We start from the raw sequence: 8,506 nt of genomic DNA, 5'->3' as shown, positions 1-8,506 counted from the left end.
AACAAATCAAGATATGCAAAACTGCCTAAATCGATTGACAACAGTGAATAAACTGATGTAAATGTGTAAAGGGTAAGCCTACCTTATAGCCCACCTGACACCATTACATCCATAACTAATGGAAAATGGGCCCTGTACGGTACATACATGCTTCGTGACTGTTTGACATTTTGAAAGAGAAATCTAGGGAAATAGTCTAGCATGAAAACAAACAAAATGATGTTTAGAATCTGGATGCATGTCATGTTTTCTGAGGGCAGATGGCCAGACACCTTTCTTGAGATAAGGCATCTTGTTTGTCCAGGGTCACTGTGAGTGAGATATGATTGACCCAAATAATCCAGTAAGGGTCATGATGTATTTATAAGACACATTGGTCAATGTATTCCATCCATCCTGTAAAAAGTATGAAATAAAGTTGTAGGGTGCCATTTGGGACGCACACCTTCTGTCATCCCCTATGGGAGGGTAGGACCTGAAAGTGTACTGTAGGCCTACGGAAGCCCAGAGGGATAATAAGGGTCCTCACTTTTACCTGAGCAGGAATAGCTCTGGGCCTAGCTTTTAGACTATAGCTAGGACTCAGGGTCCAGAGTTATTGTCTGTTTTCCCTGGTTAGATCACATGGTCAGGAAAAGCTACAGAGCACTAACTATGTAGCCTGGTTACCAGTATGTTTGTGTTATTATTCCAGAATGATAGTACAAACAGATACATTTCCACAGACTATTGAGATGCACCCTCATTCAGACTGAAGCTAGCAAGGTAGCCACTCAACAGTATCCAGATACATGCCTTCAGCGGTCGGGAACAAGAATAAGGGACGGATTACAGTACCCAGATGAAGACTGGTCCTAGAATAAAAAATATTCTCAATGGAGAATCTCCATTGACGGTGTATTTTAGTCCAAAAGTCCCTTAGTTAGAGGCTTTGGATTGGTTTCACTTAACTATTTATTTATTGTACACGGTGCAGAATACATAGCACACAAACGCCTGGAAGGTGTCACGGATTCTGCCGAGGCTGCTCCTCCTCCTGGCTCGGGCAGGCTTCGGCGTTCGTCGTCCCCGGAGTACTAGCTGCCACCGCTGGATGTTTCGATAGTTGTTTGGTTATGTCTTGTGTGTGCACCTGTTTCGTATTGAGTTTTGATTATGTCACCTATAAGTTTCCCTTTTGGTTTGTTTGCAGTTGTGTGTAATTGTCCGCTTGTCCGTTCGGTGTCTCGTGTATGTTTAGTGTTTACGCGTGTTTGCGTAATCGTTCGCCTCCTTTGTTTTCGAGGCCTTTTGTTTTTCCCTGTGCTTTATTTTTAGTAAAGACATTTTTGATTGAACCTCCTTGTCCTGCGCTTGACTCCACCACTGCATCTACATCCGAACTCTGACAGAATTACACACCAGCTATGGAGTCAGCAGGAGCAGCGGCGGCGCCCGAGTCGCTGGAGGATCGGCTCAGCAGCCAGGACGCCAGGATCCAGCAACTCGGGTCAGCCATGCAAGAAGTGATGAACACCCTGCGCCGATGGGAGAGAGGAGGAGTGCCCACACCTCCTCCTACCGTACCACCACCATCGGCCAGTCCTCCCATACCAGCACCGGAATCCAGTGGGATTCGGCTCTCGCTCCCGAGGGCGTATGATGGCACCGCAGCCGGGTGTCAGGGGTTCCTCCTGCAGGTAGAACTCTACCTGGCTACCATACACCCGGCGCCCTCGGGATACGAGAGCGTTTCCGCCCTCATCTCCTGTCTCTCCGGCAAGGCGTTGGAGTGGGCCAACGCCGAATGGAGGGGAATAGACGCCGCCACCATCACCTACGCGGAGTTCTCCCGCTGCTTCAGGGCGGTTTTCGATCATCCACCTGAGGGTAAAGCGGCGGGGGAGCGTCTGTTCCACCTCTGACAGGGGAAGAGGAGCGCACAGGAGTTCGCACTGGATTTCCGGACTCTAGCGGCGGATGCGGGATGGAATGAGAGGGCCCTCATCGACCACTATAGGTGTAGCCTGCGTGAGGACGTTCGTCGAGAGCTGGCCTGCAGGGACACCAATCTCTCCTTCAACCAGTTGGTAGACATGTCCATCCGTCTAGATACCCTGCTGGCCACCCGCGGACGTCCCGAGTTGGGGCCGTCCATTCCATCCTCCAGTGCCTCCGAGGCAATCCCTATGGAGCTTGGAGGTGCTGGCGCTAGAGGGAGGAGGAGAGAGAGCCCGAGGGAGGCCGTCCCCTGCACCAACTGTGGTCGTAGAGGACACACTGCGGCTCGGTGCTGGGGAGGGACTCCAGGGAGTCGGGGCGACAGGTCACGCGCTGGGGAGCCATTCCAGGTGAGTAGGCGCCCCACTTACCCAGAGCTCTCTGTTGTTCACTTATGTATACCTGTAATGTTTCCCCAGGTTGCATCTCATTCCCAGCAAAAGGCGCTAGTCGATTCAGGCGCAGCTGGGAATTTTATTGATCGGAAATGTTGTGTTAAGTTAGGGATTCCCCTCCTGCCCGTTGATGCTCCCTTTCCTGTCCATGCCCTAGATAGTAGTCCGTTGGGATCTGGGTTGATTAGAGAGGTCACAGCACCACTTAAGATGAAGACACAGGGGGGTCATGAGGAGACCATTCAGTTATATCTGATCGACTCTCCTGCGTATCCCGTGGTGTTGGGGCTTCCTTGGTTAGTCGCCCATGATCCCACCATTTCGTGGCAACAGAGGGCTCTCAAGGAGTGGTCTGCCCAGTGCGTTGGGCGATGTCTAGGTGTTTCCGTAGGGGCGACCACAGTGGAGAGTCCGAACCAAGTGCCCGCAATGCACATTCCCCCTGAGTATGAGGATTTGGCACTCGTGTTCAGCAAGACTAGGGCGACGCGGCTGCCACCTCATAGACAGGGAGATTGTGCGATAGTCCTCCAGACAGGGGCAGCACTCCCGCGGAGCCATGTGTATCCTCTGTCTCAAGAGGAGACGGCGGCTATGGAGACATACATAGCCGAGTCCCTGAGACAGGGATACATACGGCCCTCCACTTCCCCTGCGTCCTCTAGTTTCTTTTTTGTGAAGAAAAAAGATGGAGGGTTGCGCCCGTGTATTGATTACCGTAGTCTCAATCAGATCACTGTCAAATACAGTTACCCTCTTCCTCTGATTGCGAGTATGACGGAATCATTACGCGGAGCGCGTTTCTTCACAAAACTGGATCTCAGGAGCGCCTACAACTTGGTGCGCATTAGGGAGGGAGATGAATGGAAGACAGCATTTAGTACCACCTCGGGTCATTATGAGTATCTCGTCATGCCATACGGGTTAATGAATGCTCCTTCAGTCTTTCAATCCTTTGTGGACGAGATCTTCCGGGACATGCATGGGCAGGGTGTAGTAGTGTACATTGACGACATCCTAGTGTATTCTGCTACACGGGCCGAGCATGTGGCACTGGTGCGCCGAGTATTGGGTAGGCTGTTGGAGCATGACTTGTATGTCAAGGCAGAGAAATGTCTGTTTTTCCAGGAGTCCATCTCCTTCTTGGGTCATCGGTTGTCCGCGTCAGGGGTAAAGATGGAGGTTGACCGGGTGTCAGCCGTGCGTAATTGGAAAACCCCAACCACTGTTAAAGAGGTCCAGCAGTTTGGGGGTTTTGCCAATTACTACCGGAGGTTTATCCGGGGTTTTGGACAGGTGGCAGCTCCCATTACTTCCCTGCTGAAGGGGGGCCCGGTGCGTTTGCAGTGGTCGGCAGAGGCGGACAGGGCATTTGGTAAACTGAAGGACCTGTTCACTTCGGCTCTGGTGCTGGCGCACCCGGACCCCGCTTTACCGTTCCAGGTAGAGGTGGACGCGTCAGAGGCCGGTATTGGGGCAGTGCTATCGCAACGGTCAGGCACGCCACCTAAACTCCGCCCCTGTGCTTTCTATTCTAAGAAGCTCAGTCCGGCAGAGCGAAATTATGACATAGGGGACAGGGTGCTGTTAGCCGTAGTTCAAGCCCTAAAGGTGTGGAGGCATTTGCTTGAGGGGGCTCAACACCCTTTTCTCATTCTGACTGACCACCGTAACCTGGAGTACATCCGGGCAGCTAGGAGATTGAACCCTCGTCAGGCTAGGTGGAACATGTTTCTGACCCGGTTCGTGTTTAAGATAACGTACATCCCAGGGTCCCAGAACGGTAAGGCAGACGCCCTGTCCCAGCGGTATGACACAGAGGAGAGGTCCATTGAGTAAAGAATGGTACCAACACATCCTCCGAGAGCAACGTCTCCCAACCATCCAAGAACAGTTTGGTGACGACCAATGCCTTTTCCAGCATGATGGAGCACCTTGCCATAAGGCAAAATTGATAACTAAGTGGCTCGGGAACAAAACATCGACATTTTGGGTCCATGGCCAGGAAACTCCCCAGACCTTAATCCCATTGAGAACTTGTGGTCGATCCTCAAGAGGCGGGTGGACAAACAAAAACCCACAAATTCTGACAGACTCCAAGCATTGATTATGCAAGAATGGGCTGCCATCAGTCAGGATGTGGCCCAGAGGTTAATTGACAGCATGCCAGGGCGGATTGCAGAGGTCTTGAAAAAGAAGGGTCAACACTGCAAATATTGACTCTTTGTATAAACTTAATGTAATTGTCAATAAAAGCCCTTGACACTTATGGAATGCTTGTAATTATACTTCAGTATACCATAGTAACATCTGACAAAAATATCTCATAACACTGAAACAGCGAACTTTGTGAAGAGCAATACTTGTGTCATTCTCAAAACTTTTGATCATGACTGTAGAGTGCAGGGCTAGAGGGTCCCCACTCATACATTGTTTTAAAAGGATCATAGGCCACTAACACAGCCTGTTAAATAACATAACATTAAGGATGTGTATTCTTCTGATGTGCTGTACTATCCTACCAAACTGCTCTCTATATAAAAAATGTCCCTCTGACCATGTGTACTGTAACAGCTTTGCTTCCGTCCCAATCCTTGCTGTATTTCTATAGAATTTAAGAAAGGCTTTGAACCCCCTGGAGGGTCTCTGTTACAAAATGGTATCTGTTTCTCTATATGGTTTCCTTGACTCTGAGAATATCTTTAATTTACCCAGGTATTGGTGTACATTTGCATATCACACAATGGCAAGCTTTTCTTTTTTTATCTCACATGTATAAGAATCAAGTGAGGAGCTTAGTTTAAGCAGTTCATCATGGATTAGAAATGGTCTGTCTAAATGTTGGATTTAGCATACTTTACATGTAATCAATTTATTTAGCATTTTAATGTAATAAATAATAAGAGTGCAGGATACAAAGTATAATATTGTTTGATTTAGGCAATGAATTATGTTATCAGGAGAATGAAAACCCATCTATATTGGTGAGTATAGATGTGGGCAAATCTATCACTGTAACAAGAACAGGTCAAGGAATTATCCATTTTTAAGCTACAGGACTATAGAGGATTGTCTACTCTTCTTCAAACATTGACAGCACATCTTTACCAACTACCAGGACCATGGAGAACTTTACTCACTTCAAGGTCTTTAGGCTTGCTGCATACGGTGTAATCGGAAAATTAAATATTTCTAATTTGCTGTAGTAACTGCATTATATTTTGTCATCATTCTTGCCAATGCTTTCTTATTGGAGTTATCTGCTTTGAAAGAAGCCTTCATGAACCCATGTATCTGTTTCTATGTGCTTTGTTTGTTAATCAGTTTTATGGGAGCACTGGTTTGTTTCCTGCTCTCATGTTTTACTTACTCTCTGACACACATTATATTTCCCTTCTGTATTGTTACCTCCAGATTGATGTGTTGGACACATACGCTATAATGGAATTTAGTAATTTAGCAGTTATGTCCTGTGACCGGTACATTTCTATTTGTTATCCTTTGCAGTAGAACAATATTAGGACACCTAAAATAATTAGTAGCTTAATTCTACTGTCCTGGTTGTGTTCTTTTTTCTTCAATGTCATCCCTATCTCCCTCAGTTTGTGACTACAATTTGGTGGTAATGTTATAGACAGAGTGTATTGTGACAACTACCCAGTAGTCAAGCTTGCCTGTTCAAATACTATGCTGGTTAACATATCGGGTCTTGTTGCCACTTTGGTTTCTTTATCTTGTACTATATTTCCTACCATATACTCATATGTAAGAACTCTGCAAATATGTTTAAACTCTTCAAAAGAGACGAAACAGAAAGTGTTTAACACTTGTACACCACATACAGCCTCTTTGCTGAACTTCTCCTTTGGCTGTTTATTAGTGATTCTACAAGGTAGACATGATACTGCACATCTTCCACCTATACTTCACACTTTTTTATTCGTTTATTTTCTAATATGTCCACCACTTTTCAATCCTATTATGTATGGTGTTAGGATGGTTAAAATCAGGCAGGCTTGTCAAGAGGTAGTAGGCCTTTACCCTAAAACATAACCTGATTGTAATTGTTTGGTAATATTGAATTATGTGCTTTGTTACTTATAGTTGCTGTAATTGGCTGTAAAAATATGTGGCATTGTGGCATCATTTCTCTGTAGCCCAGCATTTTTTAAGAAATCGCATCAAGTTAATTATGTAATGTCACTGAGAATGTTTTGTCATTTTAGGGATCTGATCTTTCTAATTCACCAATTAAATATGGTGTTCCCAAAAGCTCTGTTCTAGGACCGTTCTTGTTTTCTACAGTTTTCAATACTGGGGTGAAAAAGTATAATCTGCTGGCAGACAGTTTGATTGGTTAATACATAAATATACTTAGTGAATAGAGTAAAATCAGTTGCTACTTGCTTGTCATAAACTCAAAATACAGTGCCTGTAGTGAATGTTTACACATCCTTGCACAGTTTTCACATTTTGCCTTAAATTTCAATCGAAAAAGGGATTAAATTGGGATTTTCACCCACTCATCTACACAACTACTCCACATTTTCAAAGTGAAGGAGAAATGTGACATTTTCTGACATTAATAAAAAACAGAAAAACATAAGTCTTGATTGCAAAGGTCTTCAAACCCCTTGTAAGTTCAGGAGCAAAAAAAAGTCAGACTTAATTCCATTGTGGTCCCTATAGTGCATGGAAAAAAAACATTACAACATTACATAAATCCAGACATGGAATTTGTTTTTATTGTTTGATCATTATCCAGCTTTTGACATTATTTTTAAATTAAGTTATGGTCGGTATGGCTTTGAGTTGCTGTGGTAGTTTGTTCCACTCAACAGCATCGGTACAAAAAAAGATGTCACGGTTTCGGCCGAGGCTGCCTCTCTTCCTTGTTCGTGCAGGCTTCGGCGGTCGTCGTCACCGGAGTACTAGCTGCCACCGTTGTATGTTTCGATGTTTGTTTGGTTTTGTCTTTATGTTGTACACCTGTTATCGTTTAGCGTTCATTAGTGTGTCCTATAAGTTCTCGTGTTGTTAGTCATGTGGCATGTGTGATTCGCTTACTGTCATTTTGACTGTGTTTCGTTCCTCCTCTGTTTTGGAGAGGTTTTCGCACTTGTTGTGCGCGTAATTATTTTCATGTGTGGTTTACGCCTGTGTGCATAATCGCTGGCCTTTTGGCTCTTTTTGGATCATTTGGTGTGTTGGATCACTAAAGTCTGTTGGACTGAGCTTCTGCGTCCTGCGCTTGATTTCCTGCACCACATCTACACACAGCACCTTCTGACAGAATCACACAACCATCATGGAATCAGCAGGAGCCGCAGCCGCACCTGAGTCACTGGAGGAGCGCGTCCGCAAGCAGAACGACCAGATCCTTCGGATCGGGACCGCCCTTCAGGACGTGATAAACACCCTGCAACGATGGGAGAACAGAGGGGCACCCACAGCTCCACCTACCTTGCCCTCACCATCGGCCAGTCCGCCCATTCAAGCTCCGGAACCCGGTGGGATTCGGCTCTCGCTCCCGAGGGCGTATGAGGGCAACGCTGCCGGGTGTCAGGGGTTCCTCCTGCAGGTGGAACTATACCTGGCCACCGTACACCCGGCGCCCTCGGGGCACGAGAGCGTCTCCGCCCTCATCTCCTGTCTCACCGGCAAAGCGTTGGAATGGGCCAACGCCGAGTGGAGGAGGATAGACGCCTCCACGATCACATACTCGGAGTTCTCCCGCCGCTTCAGGGCCGTGTTTGACCATCCACCTGAGGGGAAAGCGGCGGGGGAGCGTCTATTCTACCTCCGGCAGGGGAAGAGGAGCGCCCAGGAGTTCACGTTGGAATTCCGAACTCTAGCGGTGGATGCAGGGTGGAATGAGCGGGCCCTCATAGATCACTACCGTTGTGGTCTACGGGAGGACGTCCGTCGTGAGCTGGCCTGCAGGGATACCAGCCTCACGTTCGACCAGTTGGTGGACATGTCCATCCGGCTGGACACCCTGCTGGCCACCCGCGGACGTCCCGAGTGGGGTTCGTCCATTCCACCCTCCAGCACCTCCGAGCCGAGCCCGATGGAGCTCGGGGGTGCTGGCGCTAGAGAGAGGAGGGGTCGGAGCACGAGGGGGGCCGTCC

General features: G+C 47.4%; 1 pseudogene; it reads left to right on the top strand.

Moving 5' to 3' along the window:
* The first annotated feature begins 4,028 nt into the window (after positions 1 to 4,028).
* Positions 4,029 to 6,428, top strand: LOC123482756 (annotated as a pseudogene).
* Positions 6,429 to 8,506: the final 2,078 nt, after the last annotated feature.

The sequence above is a fragment of the Coregonus clupeaformis genome, chromosome 5 (assembly GCF_020615455.1).
Source record: "Coregonus clupeaformis isolate EN_2021a chromosome 5, ASM2061545v1, whole genome shotgun sequence".
NCBI classification, from domain to species: Eukaryota; Metazoa; Chordata; class Actinopteri; order Salmoniformes; family Salmonidae; genus Coregonus; species Coregonus clupeaformis.
Note: the sequence above shows the minus strand (reverse complement) of the source record. Positions and strands in the feature narration are given on the sequence as shown.